This window comes from Canis lupus, chromosome 9 (genome assembly GCF_048164855.1).
Source record: "Canis lupus baileyi chromosome 9, mCanLup2.hap1, whole genome shotgun sequence".
Classification (NCBI taxonomy): Eukaryota; Metazoa; Chordata; class Mammalia; order Carnivora; family Canidae; genus Canis; species Canis lupus.
This window is the reverse complement of record NC_132846.1, coordinates 46,465,141-46,478,343: the sequence shown is the minus strand read 5'-3', so window position 1 is coordinate 46,478,343 and position 13,203 is coordinate 46,465,141. Positions and strand designations below refer to the sequence as shown.

Below are 13,203 nucleotides of genomic sequence, written 5' to 3'. Positions count from 1 at the left end.
ACACATACATCAGTAACTGATTCATAGATCAAAAGCACTCAGCAAAACTTCATTCAATCAAAATGGAGAGAATATGAAAGAGAAAATTGTTCTCAAAATATAACAAAAGAACAAATAACTATGTCCATTAAATTTGGTTCCTGTGCACAATATAGAACAGCTTGTGAAAACCAGTCAACATGTTTGAGATGAAAAACATCCATTTTAATCAGAAAGAGTAGCAAACATTAAGCAAAACAAATACTAGTTAAGAAAAAGTGTTTAATCTGGTTCATAATACACACAAATCTCTACTTTAGTCACAATTTTTAGATTTAAAAAATTAGCATAACCTTGCTAAGAGAATACAATTAAAACATAGTGACTTGTTTTACTGTCCCTTTCAGCATGGCTCCATTAATGCCTGTTGTTTATCTACACAAATAAAGAGCAGCCTGAGAACTGCCCTAGTTTCTTTGAGAGTTATCAACTGAAGCTAATGTTTCCTTAGTGAGAAGGCCACTCTAAAAGAGTGCCGTGAGCCTGGCCAGTTTCCCTTGCTATTTACACAGACACAAGCCCGATCTGCAGCATGGGCAACACTAGCTTTGCCATGGAATCTGAGTGTCCTTAAAATGATGTGTCTGCACAGTCTCCATTATGCTCATCTGCTCAGCTCAAAATAAAGGGCGGCCTTTCTCCCCAATAAACAGCCAGCTTCAAATGAGTTAAATCATACATTCTAATGGATGGCGGCCTGATGACAGAGTAAAGCTCCCTTTAAGGGTAGCATTAGCTTCTTCTCCCTTGTCCCATTCACCTCTGCATACCCCTACAGTACAGTGTCTTGGACATACAGACGTGCAATACAGGGAGCCCCATGTCTTCCCCCAGAGTACTCCACCCATATCTCTGAACTAAGTTACTAGTACAATGTACAATTGCTCCCTTCAACCCAGACACATGAAAGGACGTGTGAGAAATCACCATTCTAAAGCTTTACTAGAAAACTAGAGTGTGTTCCCCCCACATGCCACTCTCAAGTGTGTGTTGTGAAAATCTTTCTTTACTTCTGCTTGATAAGGAGAGGGTTATGAGAAATATAATGCTCCCAGCACAGCTAGCACCTAGGAAACAGCCAAAGCATATACCCTCAATGACACGTGAATTGCTGAACATTCTCTTGAGCCTCAATGCTGGTACTAGTGATGGTTAGTACTACAGGGTCAGAAGAGGGAACTCAAATGGTAGGAATAAAGGATAACCCTGAGACAACGAAAATCTGACACTGGTTTTGAACCCATACTGTATCTAGTCAAAACAATTCAATAGGCCATGTTAAATAGCTGAAACATGTTGACTGTTTCACCTCAATTTCTTTTCTTTTTTTTCCCTTTTAAGATTTATTTATTTTGGGGAGGGGGAGAGAGAAAGAGTGAGAGTTTGCCCACATGCACATGCACACACACACACACAGAAGGGGAAGGGGCAGAGGGAGAGAGAGAATCTCAAGCAGACTCCACATGCAGCTCAGAGCCTAACTTGGGGCTCTCTCTCACGACCCTGAGATCATGATCCTTGCTGAAGCCAAGAGTCAGATACTGAACCCACTGAGCCCTCATTTCACTTCAATTTCTTATCACCATGTAAGGCAAATTACAGCAGACAGCTTCATAGGATGTTTGCACATAAACAGAACATCTCTTCCTGATAAAATACATGTACACCAAGGCTGCAGTCTTGTTCCGCACTTAACACCACTGGTTTCATTAGGGGGATGAACCCAGTCACCAAAAGGACATTTATTTGTTAGTAACATTTTTTGTAACAATGAAGCTACAACTCAAAAAAGTTTTGAGCAAAATGGTATATACAGATATGCCCTACCATATAACCTCAACATGATTATCCACAAAAAGTGCTAGAATCATATCTACTATTACATACCATGTGCCAAAATCTCCATTTATAAAATAGAGATAAAAATCTTTCTTAAATACTGAATATCAGTAAGATTTATTCAGAAACAATGAATTCAAGATGGATCACAGACCTAAACATAAGCTAAATCCATGAAGCTCTCAGAAGAAATTTCAGGATGCTTCGGAGTGGGGGGCGGGGGGGGGGGGCAATTGGTGAAGGTTTCCTAAAACACAGAAAGCAATAACCATTTTTTAAATTGACATATTAGATTTAATCCTATTTAAAACTTGTGATTATCAAATGACACTGCTAAAAAAACAACTGGGGGAAAATCCTGGCAAAATATAAATCTAAAAAAGAAGGACTGGTATATAGTCTCTATAAGGAACTCCCACACTCAATAATAAAATGTTCCCAACAGCTTGTTTATAACACAGCCTGTTTTGGATGGGGAAAGCTCAACAGGGGAAAAGGAGATGCTGGAAATTTCTCTCCTACAAAGAATAAAGGGTTAGTAGCTAGACTGCGTAGAAGACTACTTGAGGGAGAAGACAGAAAATAAAAACTAGACAGTTGCCAGGACAGTCTGAACTCCTAAAAAACACATTGTACACAGTGCCAGTCAATGCACATTTAAAAGAAATCTGGATTTAAAGTGGCAGTTTTGTTGTCGTATCACACTGGTTTCAGAGAGCTTCTATCCAAATTTAATGCTGGAAGCAATAATTCTTATTTAGGTTTATTCAATTCTCCAACTCAAGAAGCATGTATTTGCATGGAAAATATATTTTACTTAAAAAACGAGATTCATATCATATCACAATTTAGATATTATCTGTTCTGCCTAAAAATAAACTTTAACTCCTTTACAGCAATAGGCCAAGAAAGTAAGGATGCAAAGTAATACAAAATGGTGCATGGTTACCAATAATTTTTAAAGGTTTTCAACCATAATCCCTGAACTGTGATTTTGTATAATTATACATTTGGTTCTGTCTAGACATGTTAGATTGGTAAAGCATACCACCCTACCCCACAAGCACTGGCAGACCAATATATAATAAACAGTTATCCACTGTAGCATTATAAGACATGAAATTGATAGTTACGTTTTTATGTTTTTAAAATGTAGATGTTAACCACTTGAAACAGTAAGAATTTTTGACACTGCAAGGGTATTTTGGTTTTGTTTTGGTTTTTTTTTTTTTTCAAGTTTGTATTTCAATTCCAGTTAACATATAACATAGTATTAGTTTCAGGAGCAGAGTTCAGTGATTCATAACTTACATATAACACCCAGTGCTCATCATAAGTGCCCTCCTTAATGCCTATCCCACATCTAGACCCTCCCCCATCTACCTTTTTTTGTAAGAATCTTATGGTTTTATCACAAGTTTTTCTTTTTTTTAAAAAAATTTTTATTTATTTATGATAGTCCCAGAGAGAGAGAGAGAGAGAGAAAGAGAGAGAGGCAGAGACACAGGCAGAGGAAGAAGCATGCTCCATGCACCCACCGGGAGCCCGATGTGGGATTCGATCCCGGGTCTCCAGGATCGCGCCCTGGGCCAAAGGCAGGCGCCAAACCGCTGCGCCACCCAGGGATCCCCTATCACAAGTTTTCCTAATGCAAATCTAAACATGTTATGAATGATGGATTGGTTAATGTATACCTATACTTTCTCATTTGATTTACCCTTCTCTCTGCAATTTGACCAACAGTGCGTAAGGGGTGCTTTGTTGCTATTCATGCACTGCCCTCTTGGCACAGTTATACCACACAAGAACTTGAGATGCTGTTTCGCACAAAAATTTTTTTTAAAGATTTTATTCATTCATTCATGAGAGACACAGAGAGAGAGAGGCAGAGACACAGGCAGAAGGAGAAGCAGGCTCCATGCAGGGAGCCCGATGTGGGACCCGACCCCGAGACTCTGGGACCACACCCCGAGCCGAAGGCAGAGGCTCAACCACTAAGCCACCCAGGCGTCCCTGTTTCATACAAATTAACAAAATAAATATCTAAACTCCAGGGTTCTGTCTCAGAGGACTGTTAGAACCTGTTCAAACTAAACTGCCAGTTAAAAAGGAATACCTCATGTGAAAACTAAATGATACACTTTTTAGCTGTAAAGGGGAAAAACCATACAATTTCTAAGTACTGTTAACACCACCGTAAATGAAAGAGCTTTGACCAGAGTAGCTAAGATGTCAAACCAACAAATATTGTTACATAAATGATTAGTGATAACTAAAAGTATGTTATTTTAAGCTAAAACAGGGATATATCCTATCCCCATAATATGTGAAGAGAGAAGCATAAATACAGAAAGAAACAGAAAAGAACAATTCAACACTGAAACAGACAGATGAAGGTTCAAATCCTAGCTCAGCCACAGATGAGTAATGAGACCTTGTCAAAATCATTAGCCTTAAACGTAACGCGAAGATATCGGTCAACATCTCACAGGATGATGTCGAGATTAAATGAGATCACGGAGGCAAAAGTCTGGCAAATTTCTGAGTACAAATTATTCAATAATGGTTACTCTTATAGTTAAAATTTCCTCAATAAGGATTTGGAATTGCTAAAAGGCTGTAATGTAGAAGAAACAAAGTTCATCATACAAAAAATGCCAATTAAAGATTTCTAGTTTAGGAATTTTATCTCATAGTCCCAACAACATTGCAGGAAACTGACAGAATTTTAAACTTTAAACTAGCAATAGTGCCAGAGGGAATAGGTTCTTCTCCTTTCCTTCTGGTCCAAACACTTTAAGAAAAGGGGGAAAAAACAAAAAACAATCATTCATAATCAACCATTATAGGCAATTATTCATGTGATCAAATAACTGCCCACATCCAATCGTAGCTAACGGTAAAACTGTTTCGACATAAAGTCACAAACCTGAACACTCTGTTCCTCTTGCTTGTAAACCAGCTTGACGCAGTTACACTACAATGATTTTCTGGGACAGGCTGCAGCTAACTGAGCAAGTACCTGTGCATGATAAAAATATGAATTTAGTAAAAAGTCACAACATTCTGTTTCATTTAATTCTTCATTCGTGTTCCACTCATGAAGGATCAATCAAGTTCTATGTCAGGCTCTGCCAAATATTTACAGGATAACAAGAGCAATTCCTGCAGGGGAAAGGGCATCTATGAAAAGTGTAAAGAGGCACAGCCGACGATGTCCTGGCTCACACAAAGCACGTTTTAAATCACCAGAGCGAAAGGGCAGATAAAGGTAGAAATTGGAGTGACAGAGCCAAAAGTAAAAGGGGCTTTTGCCTAACCTTCATTCTAAACATCATGGTTTTCCAACATATACCACTTTTTGTTGATAAAGTAAATTTCTTAGATTTTATTTACAGTACTCGTTTAATTGGCATATTTATTCAGAGTTATAAAAAGATAAACTCTATAGTATCCCAGTGAGATACCAATTTTTAAGTACCCATATTCTGTCTGCCCTTCAAGAGTAGTTCCAGGACCACCTTCTCCAGAGATCATTTCTTGATAGCTTCAGCTGAAAGCTGTCATTTGTCATGAATTCCTATAGCATTTTGCCCACAACGAACTACCAGTTTCCCTTTCTACCTCGTATTTAGGTTTCCTTCCTAGACATCTCAGATGTCCATAAAAACTCAGGCTCCCAGAGAACAGGCTCATATATGATTTCCCTAAGGCAGAGAGCCCTGCAAGAGCTGCAAAGTTCAAAATAAACATTAACAAGTGCAAGGTTTTGTTCCTTTAAGATTGAAGCTCAGTCATAAATTTCCGTAACTTTATCACCACTACTGATAGTATTATATTTACTTAAAAACGTGTCTCTAATCAGGGTGATTGCCTGAAAACCTTGACACCATATGAGAAAGAATGAAGCTAGAAGAACAACTTTCTCCATAAAATACCCTACTTGGTCTTCAAATGAGATTCAAACACTACCGGCTCCATTTTTACACATTACTGGTGCCCCCGGGACATCTAAAGAGTTGACAGAGTTGTTCGATTTAAACCAAAGGCCCTAAACACTATAATTTTCCATCACATAATCATAAAATCAGGGTTAGGAAATTTCCACTCGCCCTTGTCATGATGAGGCCTCCATTAGCCTCTTTCAACCTCAACTTCCTCACATATGAAATGGGTATAACATTCCCTGTCTCACTATTGGTGAGGGTTAAATGACAAAACATGGATGACAATGCCTGCCATTGAGCCTGCTTACACAGGACTTGCTCAGTATCAGAGATATTTCAAGATGGCAGGCTGAAGTTCTACCACGAAGTCTCTCTACGCTAAGATCAATAATTTGATAATTCACAGATCTCTTAGTTTCATAATCAAAAAAAAAATTCAATACTAAAAGTTAAGAACTTTTCTCCAAATATTCTGTGTAGCAATTAGACCAGCCTTAAGTCTCAAATACACTTTCCACCTGCATTAAATTTACTTGCAATTTTCTACTGAGTGAGATTATTTTAAAAGTTACTCTGAATAAAATGGGATGAGTCATTCTTAATATACTGGTCTGAAGAAAATCAGTGCATTAAAGCCAGTAAGTTTTTCCTTTTAGATTTCTAAAATTGAATTATTTGGCCAACATTTTAAATGTTGTGAAATAAACAGGTAACTTGAAATATTTCACAATTTTAAATCTCGCTCTAATACAGAATAGAAAACCACATAAATTGGATCATCAAGCAGCAAAATATACATGGGTGATAAGTTGTATCTATTAGGACTACCCACTTAAATGATGCAGAAGGATCAATGCTGGGTCTGACAATTAAAGAACTTGAGAGTACAACATACCCTCAATGCCAGAGGAAGATAACAGTTTGTTACTATTAAAATGAAGTCCATTAGCACAAGATTTAAAAGGTAAGATTTCTCCAGAAGGGAATTGATTCAAATCAAAGTGCAATTTCTCACTAGTCCTCAGGAAAATGCAAGCTAAACAGCAATGGATACCACTCCATATCCACTAGAATGGCTGAAAGTAAAAAATAAAAATAAGTGTTGTTGAGGACACGGAGCCATTGGAACTCTCAAACACTATGAGCAACAGTGAACTGGTGCAACTACTTTAAAAGGTTCTGTGTTATCTACTAAAAATGAACACATATCCAGCCTCAGTAACACACTCCTAGGTACAGATGCCCAAGAGAAGTGTACACATAGGTGCCCCAAAAACAAATACAGGAAGGCTCGTAACAGCATTAGTTACAATAGCAAAAACTGAAAGGAAAAAAAAAAAAGAACAAACCAGAAACAAACAAAACAGATGTTTAGTAGTAAATAAATAAATTGCAGTATAGTTACATGTCAGAATACTACATGGGGAGAGAGGAGCTGTCATACCCACAAATATAATATTGAGCAGAAGCAGCCAGACTAAGGAGTATATTGCTATATTATCCCATTTGGGGGGGGGGGGATTTTTTTTTATTGGAGTTCAATTTGCCAACATCTAGCATAACACCCAGTGCTCATCCCGCCAAGTGCCCCCCCACCCATTTTTATAAAGTTCAAAATCAGACACAACTAGCCCATGGTGATATAAGTCAAGGTTACTTTTTCTTGTACTGGGGAGGGGTGGGAAAGGGTAATAAAATGAAAAAAAACATGAAGGAGCTTTTGAAATTTGATAATATTCTAAATTTTTAATTGAATTAATGGTTATACACGTTTTGGGTTTGCAAAAGTTTATCATTGGTAAAATGCTTAGAGTCTGTGTGCTTTTTCTATATGCTTGTTACACTTTATTTTTTTCTATTTATAAGAAAAAATCAAGGTATTCATAAGTGTATGTATCTATGTATTTTATGTTAAGGATAAAGACAGTTTTTTTTATATTTGGAAGAACAGACTGTTTTTTTTCTTCATAAAGTTGGCATTGTGTACAATTCCTAGCATGTGTTTTTCTTACTATACCATGACTGCTTTGTCTTCTCTCAAATATTTTAGAATGTAAATTTTTATGGATGCATTGTTGGATACAGTATTGAACACACCCATAAATTACTGCACATCTTTTCCAAAATTTTGCCTTCATAAGCAATGTTGCAGTGAACAGCACTGTACAGACATGTTTGTACATGTTCTCTGCTTCATGACGACAAATTCCTAGAAATAAATCCCTAGGGCCAAAGTATACATTTAAACATGCTAAAAGTGTACAAGAACTCTGGAAAATTTTTCATCAATATTGTTTAAGAAATCTTACTAATCGTTAGCTTACACTTCATTCACTACGTGAAAAACTTGGCTACCCAGAATAAATAATTTCTCTGAAGTTTTGCTTATTTTTTTTATTTTTATTTATTTATGATAGTCACACACACACAGAGAGAGAGAGAGAGAGAGAGAGAGGCAGAGACACAGGCAGAGGCAGGAGCAGGCTCCATGCACTGGGAGCCCGACGTGGGATTCGATCCCGGGTCTCCAGGATCGCGCCCTGGGCCAAAGGCAGGCGCCAAACGCTGCGCCACCCAGGGATCCCAAGTTTTGCTTAATTAATAGCCTCCTCTTCTCACAAAAATTTTAAAGCATTTCATATAAATGGGTATAGAATCTTGGAGAAAATACTTTCTGGCTATAAATGGATACCCTGAGAGAGAAATCTATTGACATCAGTACAGGACTGACCCCCTCCCCCCCAAAAAAAAACTTCAATGAAGTCCCCAAACAGAAATATAACAGAATATAAAACCAAACAAAATGTGATATATATATGTATTTTATGTTACACACATACAGAAAAATTCTATAAAGGTATTTAACAAAATGTTAAAATACATTGCCAGGTTTAGGAGTTAGGTGATTTTTACTTTATTTTTTTTACCTTATTTTTTAAGTTTTCTTTTATTGCTTACATTATTTGCGATGAACAGTTATCATTGTTAAGATTAAAAAATAAGCTAGAAGACCTGAAATTAAGTCCCCTGATTAAAATAAAACAACAGACATCTTCTTCCCTGTTCACAAAAACAAATTAAATTGGCAAAAGAAAATTTTCTCAGTTTTAAGATGTTTCTCCCGTAAGCTTTTCATTAATCTTCTGGCCTCTGACACAGGGTTTTCCAACAAAGCACAGACAGGAGAACAAGTAAGGAAAGGATACCAGAGGGAAACTGGCACCCCCACAAACACCCAAAAAAGTCATGCTCAGTTGAGATAGCTTGCCACCTCACCTTCAAACCTGAGCCAGGGCTTCTGACTTGACTTCACAAAGGTGGTCATTTTCTGCTAATAAAGTCCCTCCCAGTTTCTAAGATGGAATTAAATATATTGGTATTTCCTGATTTGCTATCAAAATACCATTACTTCCAGGTACTCTGTATTTGAACAAGAATAGGACCTAGAGACTTCCCTGTTGCCAGAAGTGTAGCCTCAGGTCTAATGTTGGTTATATCCTAGAGAACCACACACAAAGGTTCCTTCCACTCCCTAGGAACACAGGAGTAAGTTACTCACCATTAGAATTTTACCCATTATCTCAATTACCCTTCCTTAAGAGGACTAAGGTCACTTCATTTGTTCAGAGGGAAACAAAAGCCAATTGGAGTTTTCTCTCCTAGCCAATCAAATCATCCACACTGAGTTACAGAATTGAAACCAGAATTAGACTCCAAATTTCCTGATTTCTTTCTTCAAATTTGTATCTTGCTTATTAACAGTAATTAAGAACAGGGCTAAAAAAAAAGAACAGGGCTTTAGCACACCAAAGATCAAACCCTCGGATTAAAACAGCAGCAGCTTTCTTGGTGTCCCTTTGGCTTCAACCACCGAGAAAGTTACTCAGTCTTGACTCAACCAGAAACACTCCTACTTTGGAATAGGCTGACTCAAAGAGTAAATACCCCACTGATAATACTGGCCTGTTCTCCCATCCTAACATCAAACAAAACAAAACTAAGAGAGTAAACAGCCACAATGTGTTGTCACTTTTTTTTTTTTTTTAACAATTGGATTTTAAATGGAGGCTATTATGAAGAGTCTCTTGGCTACAGTTCAAAGGAAAAAGAATATCCTAATTCAAAACACATTTTCAGCTTCCCCGAATTCCACTTCTTTCAGCCAATTTTGGAAAGTTCTCCTCATCTCAACTAGAAAATTCATGTTATATTTGTTTTAAACGTCCAGCAGCTCTTCAAAATACAGAATCCCAGTGGCTAGAGTTAGCACAAAGGCCATTTCAAGTGTATCAATGCCTCAGAACATAACCAGTCCCAGGGGGTCATGCCCCTAGTGCAATAGAAGACAAGGAATAAAGTGGTCAGAGTATTAGCCCCTATGGGTTCAATGTATCACCAATCAATGCAGATTAAGATTAAGCATGATGACTTGATTAACCAGCTGATCAACCAGATGACAGAGAGCAAAACTAATATCAAATCCTAAACCCCAGAGTACAGTCACACCATATATTCGAAGGATCACTCAGCAGGAATATCAACAAGGTACCAAGTTTGGACCATACCTTGGGGCTATAGCAGCCAGCAAGACACATCCACTGCACTCAATGAACTCAATGGCTAATGAGGATGAAGACATATCAGTAAGAAATTATCAATGGATGTACGCTATAATCATAACTACTATCATTTACTGAGAGTTTAGAACCAGCTTAGAATTTCACATATTTTCATTTGACATTCGCAATAATTACTCTATCACATAAGTGTTACAAATGTTGGACAAATTCCTTAGTCTCTCTCTGCCTCAGTTTGTCTCTAAAAAGAAGGTAACAACTACTCTATGGCAGTGAGGTGAGTTAATACATGTAAAAACAGAGAGAACACTGCCCAGCACGTGGCAATTGATTGATAAAAATCAGCTATTATTATTATTATTATTATTATTATTATCATCATCAGTGTGGTTGGTGTTATTATCAATGGAAAGGCAACCAAGAAAAAAAGGAAGAGCTCTACAAGAAAGAAGAATCAGAGTTGCCATTCATAGTTAAAGGGCATTATACAAGTTCCTTCAGCTTCCTCATGTATAAAATGAGATAAGACCACCTGCACCATCCTCCTCCTCATGGGCTGTCCTGGGGCCACAAGAAAGCATCTTTAGCCATAGGATGCAAAGTTAACGCCATACTCTATCACTGGCCAGAGGACTTCAACACACCTTAGAAAAAAATGAACTTTCTCGATGAGCCATAAGTAACTATGGGCATAAAATGAATATTCTAGACATCACTCTAACAACAAAGAACATCACAAGTATGCTTTTTAAAATCTTATGACAGATACATAAAAAGCATGGTAAACTCTCCACTACCTAATGACACCAAATAACATTCCTGGAGCCTTCCACTGACAGAATAATCAGAACTTTGAGCCAGGTACTGGACATTTTTTTTTTTTTTTTAACATCAGTTTTAAAGGCAATCCCCAAGTGCTGAGAAACCCAACTGCATCAACCACAGGCTGGTTTGGAGCACCACAAGGCAACACCATGCAGATCTAAGCTGCATTTTATTTCAGCTGTGAACATCTGAATAAAGATATTTTCAAACTTTATTCTTTATTTTACTATGTCTTACAAAAAGTCCTCTCACTACAATACTAATTGTAAAAGTTAATAGAAGGTGAAGTTTCCAATTCAGGCTTCCACAACTTCAAACACACATACACAAAAGCTCCTGGCACTATTTTAATCTTGTGTTCAATTTTGTAAGCTCACAGACACCAGACAACTCCAGTCCTGTGAAATTTTCTAAATACATGCAATCTCTATCTGTAGGATCTACTCAGCTCATTAATTGACAAATGCGCTTTCAGATACAGTCTGAGTATTTTAATAATTTTAATTAAGAAAACATAAGAATATAAATGAGGATTTCTTTTTGGTCCCATTCTATTTTCCAAATTATCTAAAATTAGCACCTATTACTTACCTAGTTAACAAAAAGGAAGTCTTTAAAATAGACAAAAAGGCAAGAAAACTGTATGATTTCAACTGAAAATTCTGGTAAATTATCTGATATCTATTTTACTTATTTTGTTTGGCACAAAAACTATAGTAACTAGAAGGGGAAATGTATTTTGCAAAAGAAATTCGGGTAAGAAATATCTGTCATGCAACTGTTACAATCAACGAATATAAGAGATTTTTACACTCATCAGTGTTTTACATTTCAGTAAGAGGTAACTTTACTAATATTAGTATCAAATGCGTATCTCCATATAGCACAATTGCATTCAGTTGATTAACCACCAGCACAATCAATCAGAGAGAAACTGTCCAGTCTCTCCCATTCACAGTTCATGTGTCCATGTCAGAGTATGGACAGATTCGGTCAGGCTAAAACCTAATTTGGTTTTAGAGCAGATTTCCCAAGAAAGAAACAGTAATCAGTATAGATAAACAGGATTCAGCTTCAGCTTCAGGCTGATAACTTCTCTCATTTCAAGAAAACAAGAGATAGGGGAAAACTGTTTATCTTTCTTAATATATAGGGTAGACAATGATCAACAAATATTTTCGCCTAAGAGGGAAAATTTTACCTTGATTCTAATCCTAGACTTTCATCAAAGCGCCAGGCAACTGAGAACCCTCTATGGATCAGGGAACACGGAGGAGCTTACACTTCTTAACGAACAGAGTTTCTCTATCTACCCCCCAACCTGTCACCCGTCACCTTCAGACATCAGAAGTCAACAGAAGTTCCTGCTCATATTTTCAGCCTGGTACATGGATTTTCTTTCTAACCTTGGGATAAATAAAAACTGTCCATGAAGCAATGAGATAGTATGTTGCATTCCATTAACTATAATCTTCTCATATGAACAAGTTTTCTCTCCCCGAGTAGAATATGAGCTCATTTTTAACCCATCACAGATATTTTACACTTAAATTTGGTATCTACTAGCTTTCACTCAGCCTTCTAACTCTGGCCAACCAATCGGCCCTGGGGTGGAGGTGCCTCCATATTTAGGAACTAGCTCTGATGAGCACAGAACAAGCGCAGGCAGCTCCCCATTCCAGGCTTTAGCAGCAAGGACCACCTCGTCATCACCTCCTTCAAAATCTCCCGAAGCTAAAGGATCATTCACCATCCCCTCACATTATCCAAGATCTGTAACTCAACAGTACGTGGGGATAAAGTCTAGAGTCACGACCAAGGAGTGGGCAGCACACACCTCCTGACTCTAGCTCAATAATGCCTAATGTCAATACCCTTCTCCAGGAAGCAGAGGAAAAGAGGTCAGCCTGGTTTCTCACAGCCTGGCAAAGTACATGGGCAAAGTGCAAAGAAAAACAAAACAAAAACAAAAACAA

General features: G+C 37.5%; 1 protein-coding gene across 23 annotated transcripts in view; it reads right to left on the bottom strand.

Annotated features, from left to right (window-relative positions):
• SIPA1L1 (signal induced proliferation associated 1 like 1) overlaps nucleotides 1-13,203 on the bottom strand; it is a 377,379-nt gene that overhangs the window by 262,696 nt on the left and 101,480 nt on the right. For 17 of the 23 annotated variants that reach the window (XM_072839140.1, XM_072839145.1, XM_072839153.1 and 14 more), the window contains one exon: nucleotides 4,808-4,900. The exons of the other annotated variants lie outside the window; for them this stretch is intronic. The gene's annotated coding sequence lies outside the window, so the exon portion shown is untranslated. The remainder of the gene's footprint in view (nucleotides 1-4,807; nucleotides 4,901-13,203) is intronic. 23 annotated transcript variants of the gene reach the window in all.